The sequence below is a fragment of the Protopterus annectens genome, chromosome 9.part0 (assembly GCF_019279795.1).
Source record: "Protopterus annectens isolate FY-2018-M chromosome 9.part0, PAN1.0, whole genome shotgun sequence".
NCBI classification, from domain to species: Eukaryota; Metazoa; Chordata; order Ceratodontiformes; family Protopteridae; genus Protopterus; species Protopterus annectens.
Genome location: NC_056743.1, coordinates 885,663,331 through 885,677,755, shown reverse-complemented (window position 1 = coordinate 885,677,755; position 14,425 = coordinate 885,663,331). Strand labels below are relative to the sequence as shown.

Below are 14,425 nucleotides of genomic sequence, written 5' to 3'. Positions count from 1 at the left end.
GGCAGTATGATGTGTCTATTTCATGGGAGAATATAATTATCTATTAGTCTTAAATGGCCATTTAATGGTGATGGCAACGACTGTGCTAGAAAGTAGTCTGACAGATTATCATTTATATTTGGATTCAATGGGAAAAACAAACTTCGCACACAAACACTGGCCATGAATGCTAGGTTGTTCTGTAACAATCTAGATCAAATAAGAACAGCAGAAGAAAGTGGTGATGGGAAATATAACAATTTCATACAATAATTCTATATCCCAATAAAGCACTGTGCAGAAAAGTAAGAGTTAAATTTATCTTTAAACCTGCCCGCAGCAATGTTGCAGGAGACAGGATCGTCATTACAGCTCCTTACTAAACCAAAAATATAAATTTACACAAGATAGTGGCTTCACATCCCAAGCTGAACAGCAGTGATTACACTTGGAACTACTGTAGACTGCAGCTAGCTCTGTGTATGCTCAGTAAAAGAAAGCCTATTAAAGGCACCTTGAAGCAGTCAGGACACATTTACCAACCAGTGAGCGCTAAAAGAGGCTTAGACTGGATCATCGGCCAAGCACAGCTTGGATTGACTGATTTGAGTGATTCATTTTGCAATAAAAATGATGAAATGTTTACAATTTAAATTCAGAAGAGTTACAATTTTACCATGACACAACAGAGTCAGAATATCAGAAACTGCATTAGAAAATCTGGAGCTGCTTTGATTTCCTAGGACCCATTTCATCACTAACCACTTTACCAAACTCACTCTATCTCAGGAAGTCAATACATTAATCATTAAAAAAAATACATTTAAATGCATTTTGTTTGGGTTGCTGCATTTCTGGTGTGTGGATTTGCCCCTACACACCTGAGCTCTTCCTCTAGGATGCACCAACTCAGAGAAAAAGGAAATACAATTATTCCCTTTTTACTGAGTTACTGCAACCTTAGAAGTGGCATTTTTAAAGATTACGGATATGGAGAAATCAGTCCTGCAAAAAATATGTTTAGGATAGCTCTCCCTAATGTAAACAACAGTGGTAAAACATGTCTGGCTGTAAGAATCAGAAAAATGTCTCTGGAGAACTGAGGAGTGGTAGATTAAAGTAGGCATGAAAATATGGGGCTCTAACCTTGCAAAACTCAGATACATGATGTATGAATTTCAGCAAGACACTGAACTGCACAGTCTTCAGGCTACGGTGCAAATGTCAAATTAAGTGCAACAAAAATCTTCCATCTTACTCAGCTAAACAAGTTTGACTATACTTTCTATGAAATTATGCAAAGAGGTGCCATTGTAAAGTCAAGAAGTATGCGCAGGTCATGTAAATGTTTATGGCAAATTAATCACAAGGATCAGACAGTTTGAGCCTGAGAGGAATTGAGTTAAGTGATATATCGTACAGTACTGCCACTGGCCATGTTATCCCATTACAGTACTGGCACTGGTCATGTTATCCCATTACAGTACTGCCACAGGCCATGTTATCCCATTACAGTACTGCCACTGGCCATGTTATCCCATTACAGTACTGCCACTGGCCATGTTATCCCATTACAGTACTGCCACTGGCCATGTTATCCCATTACAGTACTGCCACTGGTCATGTTATCCCATTACAGTACTGCCACAGGCCATGCTATCCCATTACAGTACTGCCACTGGCCATGTTATCCCATTACAGTACTGGCACTGGTCATGTTATCCCATTACAGTACTGCCACAGGCCATGTTATCCCATTACAGTACTGGCACTGGTCATGCTATCCCATTACAGTACTGCCACTGGCCATGCTATCCCATTACAGTACTGCCACTGGTCATGCTATCCCATTACAGTACTGCCACAGGCCATGTTATCCCATTACAGTACTGCCACTGGCCATGTTATCCCATTACAGTACTGCCACTGGCCATGTTATCCCATTACAGTACTGCCACTGGCCATGTTATCCCATTACAGTACTGCCACTGGTCATGCTATCCCATTACAGTACTGCCACAGGCCATGTTATCCCATTACAGTACTGCCACTGGCCATGTTATCCCATTACAGTACTGCCACTGGTCATGCTATCCCATTACAGTACTGCCACTGGTCATGCTATCCCATTACAGTACTGCCACAGGCCATGTTATCCCATTACAGTACTGGCACTGGTCATGTTATCCCATTACAGTACTGCCACAGGCCATGTTATCCCATTACAGTACTGCCACTGGTCATGTTATCCCATTACAGTACTGCCACAGGCCATGTTATCCCATTACAGTACTGCCACTGGTCATGCTATCCCATTACAGTACTGCCACAGGCCATGCTATCCCATTACAGTACTGCCACTGGTCATGTTATCCCATTACAGTACTGCCACTGGCCATGTTATCCCATTACAGTACTGGCACTGGTCATGTTATCCCATTACAGTACTGCCACAGGCCATGTTATCCCATTACAGTACTGCCACTGGCCATGTTATCCCATTACAGTACTGCCACTGGCCATGTTATCCCATTACAGTACTGCCACTGGCCATGTTATCCCATTACAGTACTGCCACTGGCCATGTTATCCCATTACAGTACTGGCACTGGTCATGCTATCCCATTACAGTACTGGCACTGGCCATGCTATCCCATTACAGTACTGGCACTGGCCATGTTATCCCATTACAGTACTGGCACTGGCCATGCTATCCCATTACAGTACTGGCACTGGCCATGCTATCCCATTAGAGTACTGCCACAGGCCATGCTATCCCATTACAGTACTGCCACTGGTCATGCTATCCCATTACAGTACTGGCACTGGCCATGTTATCCCATTACAGTACTGGCACTGGTCATGCTATCCCATTACAGTACTGGCACTGGCCATGTTATCCCATTACAGTACTGGCACTGGTCATGCTATCCCATTACAGTACTGGCACTGGCCATGTTATCCCATTACAGTACTGGCACTGGCCATGCTATCCCATTACAGTACTGGCACTGGCCATGCTATCCCATTACAGTACTGGCACTGGCCATGCTATCCCATTACAGTACTGCCACTGGCCATGTTATCCCATTACAGTACTGGCACTGGTCATGTTATCCCATTACAGTACTGGCACTGGTCATGCTATCCCATTACAGTACTGGCACTGGTCATGCTATCCCATTACAGTACTGCCACTGGCCATGTTATCCCATTACAGTACTGCCACTGGCCATGTTATCCCATTACAGTACTGGCACTGGTCATGCTATCCCATTACAGTACTGGCACTGGCCATGTTATCCCATTACAGTATTGCCACAGGCCATGTTATCCCATTACAGTATTGCCACAGGCCATGTTATCCCATTACAGTACTGCCACAGGCCATGTTATCCCATTAACATCTACAGCACAAATTTCTGTTTGCTACTTCACTCATGTAGCATTAGATGTGTGGGCTCCCTGTTTCATTCAAGCCTACATTAAAACAAAGGCAGATCACACACAGCATTTTTGTAACTTAATTGCTATACTGCATTTGTAGTATTCAGGGCCACAAATTAGCAGTTTAAGTAGGAGGAAATTATTTCAATTGAGGACGTAAGGCAAGAGGCTGCATTACATGTTCAGATGAAAAGATTTTTCTTGCATTTAAATTTTCTTTAACTATGAGATCTAGGGAATTGCTGTCCAGCCTGCCTGCAGCCAGGAACGTAACACATCATTACCAGACTGCCAGCAGGTGTTAATGAGTTAACCTGCTCGATTAGGTAGCATAAAATGACTGTCTGTTGACTAAGATCACCAAGTGTGGAGCTGTGGTTTTTACAGGGCTAAATATCTAAAACACTGTCACCTTTTACATTTTGTGAAAGAATGCAGAAGCAGATTAATATCTGTATTACCTGACTATCAGATGATGGGGTTGATGCATATGCAGATTAATACCTGCATTACCTATCAGATGATTGGGTTGATGCATATGCAGATTAATACCTGCATTACCTATCAGATGATTGGGTTGATGCATATGCAGATTAATACCTGTATTACCGGACTATTGGATGATTGGGTTGACTGCCATTCTTCTCTTTTGAGTATTAATTTTGTGATGTTTGCCTATGATAAAGAATTATACTCAAAGAACCAGCTTTCCATTGCTGGGGCAGAGAGAGACACCTTTTAGGGAGCTTCACTGGCCACCGATTTTGCTATCGGAATTGAGAATGTTGAACAGTTTGATCACTATAAACGAAGTCTATCAAGTCAGCTTTCATGCAACTGGGGAAAGAGCCAGGTCCCGACTGGACTTCAGAAAATGTTTTACAGAAGATTTAAGAGAAAGCTAGGGGGTCATCTGCTGGCATTGTTCAAGGAAATGATGGAGGTGTGGTGATACCTTACCTAGTCACCATATTTACTTTCCTGAAAGAAGGTGAGTATGGAAGAAACCAGCTAATTAAAGACTTGACTTGACTCCCTTTTTACTATATAAATTGAATAATATACTTGGGGCCTTGCTGGACATATTAAAAGGTAATCCCTAACTGGTAGAGGAGACCCAGTAGGATCTGTTTAAAAGGAGTAGTAATTCAGTACGTCTCTCCTGCAATATTAAGAAACTCTGCAACAATCAGCCCACTCTGATCACAGGTTAATAGATTTTAATAATATCTTTGACTCCTTAGACTGGGACTTTCTTTGGGATGCTCTAAACACTTTTGGGATTCTGCCCTTTTATGCCCTTTTGCAAACCACTATATGGACAACCTATGGCATAAGTGGTTACTTAGACATACTGATCTCTTTTAACCCCCTCCCCAACTAGAGGCAGCTGTCAGGGGAAACCCACTGTCTCATCTTATTTGCCTTGATTGTGGACAACTTCAGTGCCTAAATACAGCATCATGAGAACTGTGGCATCCAAATGTGGGGCTCCTATTATCTCCTTGCTTTGCAGATGACTGCACCTTATAGCTGTCCAAACTGGTAAAATCCATTAAGAGTATTTTGGAGACCTTTTCTTTATTTGAGGAAGTTTCAGGTCTCAGGGTCAATACAGACAAGACTTTTTTCATGTGGCATGTCACTCCAATAGAAAAGGTGTACTTAGGCTTAAAATTCCAAGAACACTCAAATCTTGGAATTTTTATTGGGCTCCATTATCACTGTTTGATCTGACCAAAACACTGAACCCTCTTGTTACTGAGCATATAAAGAAAAATAGATGATTGGACACAGTTATACCTCTCCTCCTTCACAATATTAAATGCTCTCGGAAATTTATTCACCAAGTTCTTATTCCTTTAGGCATTTACCAAACTGGGGATCACACAAAATGGTCAATGACATAAAGAAAATTGCTTGGACTTTCTTTTGGATGATAGGGCACCTCATATTTTGTGCTGTAAACTGATGTTACCGCACACCAAGAATGGTTAGACCTTGTTAGTTATACTCAAGTTGCTGCAGCTTTCCAATACCGGACCATTCAGTCCTCTCCTTATACCATATGGTCCTGCCTGAGATACTAGTTATTCCTTGCCTTTCTTAAAAAGGTTACTTCAGTGAAAGAATTAAGCTATGGGACCTGGGGCAATGAAGTGCATTTTGCTAAGCAGGATCAAAAATAGAGTAGGTATAGGAGATAAAGATGCTAGAGAGGATTTGATGCAGTACCTCTTGTCTAGTGGGTAGCATAAAGGATTGCAATTGTCTCTCCAATCATAACCACTGTTTAGTACATGGAGTACTGTGTTTATGCTCTCAACATGGGAAAAATGTTGTTAGCATCTTTCTGATGTAAGAAAGGTGTACCTTTCAGCTCTATTAATCTCTAGTGTCTGACAAACATTAAAAACAGGCAGCACTGAACAGCATCTGAAACATTTTCACAGCTGTAATACACTTCACTGTCTCATGCTCACGTGCACACACATACACACTGTTTGGTACAGTGAAGTGTCTAACAGCTTTTGAAGCCATTTATTAATCACAGGAACACCTCTTCTGCCTGCTGTGTGTCAGTACTATGTGTTTTATGGTTTTCAAAGTCAAGCCAAGCCATAAAAGTCTGTACTCCTACATGCATGACCCCTTCCCCCATAACAAGTAGTACCTTGGGGCAGTAAAAGGTCCATGTACTACAAAGAACTATGATCGGGTCAAATGCCGAGGGTGAAGTACAGTGCAAGTTTAGTTCCAGGACAATCCTCTCAACTGTTCCCATCTCCCTTGATTTAATGCTACTCTCCTACCTTCAACAATCATGCCTGTCACAGGTCTTTTCTCACACAATCCATCTGCCGCTTTGTTGGACAACCTTCTTCCTGAGTGTCCCAAATCTTCTACACCAGATTTTCTTGCACAAGTGCCTAAACAACCATCATCTACTCTTCTGACCTTCTCTGCAATTGGAGCTATTTGGGCTTCTGCTCTGATGTCATCATTTCTTCACATGTCCCACAGTGTGCATCCTACCACCCATTGCAGGCACTTCATCTGCACTAGTTTCCATAACTGTTGTGATGTCACTGTCCACATTTCTATACCATGTTGTGGTGCTGGTTGCACCTCTGTTTTGTACACCTCACTTTTCAACTTTTTTGGCATTCTTCTGTCACGCACTTAACCTGACACATGGATCCAGTTGGCTGCAGCCCCTCTGATTTTAGCTTTGACCTTCTCATTTAGACTTTCCTTCTCCTCAGCCAACCCTCCCAGATATTTGAAGGTGTTAACCCATTCTAATATTTTCTCTTCCATCTCATCTTTTTCTGATCTTCCCAGTTTGTTGCCATTACAACAGTCTTACCTGCACTCAGGTTTCATCCCATGTGTCTTCATTTCTGCATTCCATTCCCTTATTTGCTGAAGTTCTTGCTCAGAGTCTGCATACAGCAGGTTTGTGGATCTCTCCCTTCCAACTTGTTTTCTACTGTAGTCAATCACAAGTATGAAGAGCAGAGGGCTTAGAGCCAAACCCTGATGCAGGCCACTCCCACTGGGAACCTCTCTGTTTGTACTCATGTCATTGGATTGTTGCACATAGCCTACACTAATTCTACCAATGTTTCTAGGATTTTTTCTCTTCATTTTGGATAATAGTATTTAGGCAGTGCTGAATTTTTATTACTTTTAGTAGTTAGACTGGGGACTTCTGGACAGTCGGTTTTATCTAAAGATGCACCAACTATTTACACACATATGTAAAGTTACCTATTGTTTGCCTTGCTTTACTAGTATTTGAGGTTTGTTTGTATTTGGTTTTATTGCTCAATAAAGTTTGTTTAAAAAAAAAAAAAAAGGTTGGAGCTGTGGTTTAACATGGTGAAGATGGTCTCCAGTGAGACTTCTGCAAGAAGGGGGTTTGATGGTAAAAACTGCAAGGCAATTCATTTGGGAGGGGGGAAAAAACAAGAAAACAAAGGTGAAGGTCACTGTGGAAAGGAAAGAGTAAGAAAAGTATTAGAGGGTTATAATCACCCTTGGATTACTCATGTGTGATGGGGCACTGGCTAATGTTAATTAACTACCGGGTGCATACATAGGGGTGTGGCTGTGACACACTGCAGTTGTCCATCCCTATGCAGGGAGCTACCAAACACATATCTAGAACAAAGCATCTAATTCTAGCTGTTATGCTAAGAAGGGAAGATGGGTCTGGCAAAATATGTGTAAACAGCTACCAAAAGGGTGAGAGGGACAGAATAGCTGAATTTTTGAGTAAAACCTCCCAAACATTATGCTTACATTTACTAGACGATAATTAGGGGCAGGTTGATATTAACACCCCACACTATCAAAGTTTAAGTGGGCGGGGTTATGTAGAGGAGAGGTGGGGGACCGAAAACAGCAAGTGGATGGGGTAGGACAGAAGACTAACTTAAGAAAATATTTTACGCAGAAGATGGTAAAACTCTGGAGTGCATTGTCAGAGAGTATTGTAGACTGTAGGTCAATAGCTGGGTGGGTTTAAAGGAGCCAGAGATAGATGATTAATCTCTGCTTATCCACAGAGTTTACAAAACAAAAGAATTTTACAATTTACTTCTTCCTCAAAATTGAATATCTCCACACCCTCCAGCAAATTCCTCTCCAGCTGCAAAGTTTTTCCATAGGTGGTCTTAATACTGATATATCATTCCTTTCAGATGAGACGTTAAACCAAGGTCCCATCTTCTTGAGATGATGGTAGTCCAGGTGGATGTAAAAGATCCCAGGGCATTTATTAAAAAAGAGTAGAACTACATTAAAGTTTATTAGAAATACCAAAAGCAGTTTGTATAAATGTAAATGTGCCTATGTCACAAGTGATAATTCAATAAAGACAATAACGAACTGGAAAAAAACAAAGTGTGGAACAAAAAATATAGTACAAAAAAACAGATAATTAACCAATCACTGCACAAAGTTAAACACATTTACCTCTTCTCTTAATTCCACAGTTAGATGTTCAATTTTCTAAGATTGTTCAGACTGTCTCATTGTTTATTCCATAACACATGAAAACTCCTGACCAGATATACCACAAACTAAATACAATTCTGTCAATCTGTGTCAATGTTGGAATGCCATAATGTCCCATAAAATGACTGGTAAATAGATATCAACAAATAGTGAAAAGTTTGTTTGACTGAATCCCAAAATCCTGTATTCTTTCTACAGGAAAGAAAAACAGGTCTCAGGAGCCCCACAACTCAGCACAGAGCACAAATGTTCCCCTATTAATTTATAGTTCGTAGATTCCATCCAAGGTTAACTAAAGACAGATGTCAAAGGAAATCGGACATCCCAATGCTCAAATAAAACGCCGTTGGTCTGCATACAAAGTGCAGAAGGAGACAGTCAGGTAAGGAGAAAAAATGTCTGTATGATGAAATCATACCCCTCCTGTTTGGAACATGTTAGAGACGTATGGAGAGTCCATTCCTTAATCTTAGCCTGACAAACAAAGCCTCATACAGATTTAAACTATTTTCACATTTTTTTCCCCACATATGCAGGAGATGTCGTATTAGGGAGTCAGGACTGGATGAGGCCACTGTCAGCACATGCAAAAGATGTACGCATATAATAACAACAACCACAACAGTAACAACCACCACAACCACCATTTGTTAACCAGGTAGGCCCAAAATAATCAACTAGGTTTAAATGGATACCACCCTTATAGGAGCTGTACGCAATGCCATACAATCAAGTATGAGGCAAGAACCCCCCACAAAATATAAAAAGTTTAGTACATCTTATCCAAAGAAAGGGTAGGTCAGCTGCATTTGCTAAGTAGGTAAAAATATTCACAAGAACAGTACGAATCATATACATTTTTTTTCTGAAAAACAAAGAAACAAACTTCAAAAAGTAACTAATGACCATCCCTGCTTTAACTTCTCTTTCCATTGATGTTCATACAACTCTTTTGTACCCAAAGTGATGCCCAACAGATGACTATCCTGGTTAGTAAATTGTAATCCCATCAATGATGCCCTTGTTCCTGAAACACTTATGTTTATCCTTGTTTACAAGCAAAACAGACAAGAAAACTGGATGGCTTTCTGTATCCTCAAAACATTTTTGAACTGGGCAAGACATCTGCTTAAGTAAAACATACTTGGATGGTAATACTGCCAAAAATACACAACCTTCCTTCTATCCAATGCTGATGAAGGAACCATAAAACACCATTCAAATCCAAATAAAATAAGCTACTGATTTGATATCCCTGCTTATAACAGTATCTGTTTGTCATGACAAATATACTCATTAACAAGGGGGAATACCCTAGAGTTTTCATAAATAATACAAAAGAAATTCTGAAAATGTGGACTAAACCCATAAACCATTAATAGTGTCTCCAGACTAGAATGGCCAACTGAGTTAAACACCTTCATAATATCACAGCTTAATAGTACACCAAAGGCATTTGTACCCATAATTCCATTAACCTGTTCCTGCACCACAATGACATAATCCTGGATAGGAGAGTTGGATATCCCATAAACATCAGGACCTACCATCAAATGCAGAAAAAGGAAAATTCAAGTCTACAGCATTTCTCTACAGGTTTGTAATCAATCTTACCTGAAACTACAGGTCTCCAATTCACCAAATTTAACTTGTCCTGTCCCTTCCATATGTATCTAATAGCAGTACTAAAAATGTCTGTGTCACTTAACCTCAGGGTGATACGAATCATAAACATAGCAGCAACATCTGCTACTCTTGCCCTGAGCTGCAAATTTACAATAGTCATAACCTAAACCAAAGTAGTAGCAACACTGTCTTTCTGCAAAGCCATACGTAACACAGGAACAGTGACATCCTTTTCTATAGCTGCACACATCTCAGAAGGCAAAGATGACATAAAAGCAAATCCAGAAGAAGTTACTGAAACCCAGAGCAGTGAACATCACACATGATACCTTCCCGAGTGGCAGCAACAGACCCAGGTGTATCATATAGACCATGCATGACCAGCTGTTCCAACTTACAGACTTTGCTTGAACAAGTGTTATCCATATCCCGTTTACCCCTAACCAAAAAAAATGCTGTAACTCAAATCTTTTGTTTTCAGCAGGTTAGCAAGGGCATGCAATAATGCAGCATAATCAGATTTCCTCTTCCCTAAATAGTCAGGAATGCAGAAAATCACTTTCCATTAAAGCAACCATCTCATCCAACTGGCACAGCAAAATGTAAATGAACCTAAGTCTCCTACAGAGCTACAAACTCTTTAAGAAGCCAGGCCTCCTGTACCACACTGCCATTCAAAGGTAAAATACCTTTACTGGGAAGGAGAGACCTGGTCTGAAATTCAAATGAACGAAGGATGTTCATACGGCCAGAAAAAATCATAGGCAGTACGGAAGAATTAAATTCTCCCAGAGAAGCAGAAGAACCAAACAAAAAAAATCAGTGTCAGACTTCCTCAAATCCTGACCAAAGGTGAAAGGGTGAGGTGCACCTATCTAAAATCATCAGCTGATAGAAGTCCTGCCATGCAGTTAAATCACAAGCACCATCTTCTTGAAATTTACCGCCCAAGTAATCCTCATTACGACCAGCAGAAATGGGTGTATCCTGTCCAATATTTTTCTGTTAGCAGAGTTTGTGTGAGCATAAAGAGACAACCCAAAACACTTGCTGCAAACAGGAAGCATCTAATACTGCACACCTCCCAGGGTAAATAACGGTTATTAGCGAGTCTCCAGTGTCCAAATGGAAAGGCAATAGTCCAAAAGAGGCATTTCTAAAGGAGTGATTAATCACTTTGTTGGCTATCTTGCTGACGAAGCACACCTAAATTCCAAATGAGAGGCACATGACAACTTATTGAATAGTGGTATACTGAAAGTCATAATACTGAAAGCCAAAAAAAGTTAAAATGTTCAACTCAAAATACTACATGTACTACATATGTACCCAGTGCCAGAACACAGCCAGTCAGCAAACAGTATCACTCATATGTTAGTAAAACGTGGAACAAACACTAATATGGGTCCAGGGGGGGGGCAGGTCCAACTCTCTACACATATAGATCAGCAGGCATTCTGACTTCAACATTTTAACCTTTCAGTATTGTACATTCAATATTATAATATTCAGCATACTGCTTTTAGTTGATGTAGACCCCCAAATTACATTACATCACATGTGAAAGAAATGGCACACTGCCCTGCTAACCATGACTGTATACTGTTAACATTCAAAGAACAAATACTTATACCAGGCACTTTTCTGGGTTTTTAATAGATTGTGAGGTCCCCTTCAGTTTCTTAGCTTGACTTTGCCTACTCTGAGAAGCCTCAATGGATGCATCACCCTCTACAGAGATGCTGATTCAGAAGGTATTAAAGCACACTTATTCTGACCAACTCTAATCTGAAACAGCACTTGAGAAAATACATCATCCCTAATACCTTCCAGTAGGGAAGGAACAGACTTAATGGGTGTGAGAGGAGGGTGGGGTTGGGAACCCAGTGCTTTAGCTGTTACATACTTATCTGTTGGTTTCACTTAAACAAGGGAGTTCTGACTGTGCTGAAACAGAGACAACTGGACAGTCAAACAAAAAATATGCAATGTACTTTTTTCAATGCTGGAAATAGGGCACATAGCTGATTTTTTATATGCCCCCAGCCCTGCATTGTTAACTTGCTCATTTAGGGCAATTCCATATCAAAGGACAGGGGAAAAAAAAACCTATTTGGGCTGTGAATAGACACAACGCTACCTAAATGCATAACTTTACCAGCTTAAACTGAAGTTTCCTACCTCCCCAGTCCATAAACTCCTCAATTCTCCTACTGGTAGAATATCAGACAGCTTCATACCTCACTCTTTGAAAAAGAAGTGCAAATCTTGTTCTAAAACGGGTGTGAAACTGCATAAACAGATGGCATTTCCTGTTTTCAGTAAGGTCCAAAATTTCAAAGTCATTCAAAGGCAACACATTTCATTTGGATTTAAACATACTACCAAATTTGTCTACAAGACCAACCAACTTAAATGGCACATTCAAAAAAGTTTCTGTTCTAGGATGAAAAACCAACTTAATATCAGCAGAGTGAAAACCAAATGCCTTAAGTAGAATCTCAAACAAAAGCTCTATCAATAAAAGTACCTGCTTTGTTGAACAGGCACACCCCAGCATGCTGACACTGCTAACACTTTACTCGGTCCTGAAAGTGAACTTGTTGGAAATGGTAACAGGATCATAAGACCTGAATGCTGTATCACCAGTTAACAGAATGAACAGGAACAGGAGCAGAAGTAGTACAAACAGAAGGCCCGAATGTGTGGGAGGAAGCAACAGCAGTACTTGCAAAATTTTCAGGTTTTGATTGCCAAGTGAAGTAATAGAAGGTGAAAGGAAGAGTTAATAATCAAGGTTTTCCAAGTTATGACCCAAGGTTTTGTCAGCACTGACATATATATATATATCTGTAGTATCCACCATTTCCAATAATTCTAAATCAGCAAGACCAGCACTTTGGACTTGAAAGTTCTGAACAGACTGATCCACATTATCCATAACCATTTCTTTAGATTGGGAAGCAGAAACATTCATACTAGTCTCCGTAAAGGCAGCTGAAGGCCTATAAAAAGAGACAACCACAACAGCATTTACCACATTCTCAGCCATGACTGTACCAGGAAACACAACAGCGCCATCTGCTGTATTGGGGAATTTCTATGTTAGAAGCCCTGGAATTTTGAAAAAAAAATGGCTACTTCCTCTTTTTATTTGTCAACTGTACTGACAGTGACAGCAAGCAGGGGGGCTTCTTGCCCCCTCTAAAAATGAAAAATAAAAAAGGTAGGAAACTGTCATTAGAGGTTATGCCCTAGCCAAATTTCACCTAGTCAGTATGAGCACCTCTCTGAAAAGAGACTGATGGCAAAGTGGAACCAACTTGGCAAGCAAAATAAATAATATAATATTCCATTGCTTCGACTGGGAATCAGACATCTTCAGTGCAGCCCTATAATAGTACCTTAAACTAAAATAATTAACTTCATAATAGTTCTTCAGAAGCATAACCTGGTCTTCCTGTCTCAAACTGCTACTGTTTGTTTAGCTTTCAAATAAGCCTAATGTTGCTTAATGATTGAATATTAATTATAAATGAATGGTGTTTTTTGTCTGTCATAGTTAGAGTTCAGTAGTATACACTTACATCAAGAATGTCTTACAGTCTGTCTTTTATCTTTACTGCACACAAAGGTTATAATTAAAAAGGTCCATTTCTAAACCAGCAAGACACACACACACAAAACAACACCCCTCATATTTCATTCTTTTTTGACTAAGTGCTGCCCATGTGAACAACTTGCCCTTGTACTGTTGTTGCTGCTATGATAATAAGGGAAACAACATCAATCTAATGACGCACTGGTACTGAAAGAGGCTTTATGGTAGAAGCCCTGGAATCTTGGAAAAGGACTGGCTGCTTCCCCTTTTTATTTCTAGATGGTACTGACAGTGAGAGCAAGCTGTGGGGGCTTCTTGTCCCCTGTATAAATTAAAAATAAGTGAGGAAAATTTTCATTACAGGTAGTGAGCTATGGATAGTCATTTACTTGGGTTTTGTGCAGAGGTTTTGCTAGTAAGATGCTAAATGCTTGTACCACATGTTGTTATGCCTGGTAGAATGTGTTCTGCCATGCTGTCAGACACCACAGTCCCTCTAATGTAATCTTTATTGGTGTAGGCTCTGCTGACCCATATGGGAGAAGTCTGTTAGGCTTTATTATCTATTTAACTGGGTGGAATCACCAATACAAAAGGTAGGGGAGAGGAGGCCATAATTAATATAACCAGACAAGAGCAGGGCTGTCTAGGTACTTCAAAAGACTCTGAGTCCCGAAATGAGTTTTTATCTCCTATTTATTCATTTAGTTATACATATGATAAATGGGATGGCTAGCTGGATGGATG

General features: G+C 40.3%; 1 long non-coding RNA gene across 1 annotated transcript in view; it reads right to left on the bottom strand.

The window, feature by feature from the left end:
• Positions 1-13,106, bottom strand: part of LOC122811642 — a 304,142-nt gene extending 291,036 nt beyond the window's left edge. The window contains exon 1 of the long non-coding RNA XR_006366275.1: positions 12,608-13,106. This is a non-coding gene — a long non-coding RNA (uncharacterized LOC122811642). The remainder of the gene's footprint in view (positions 1-12,607) is intronic.
• Positions 13,107-14,425: the final 1,319 nt, after the last annotated feature.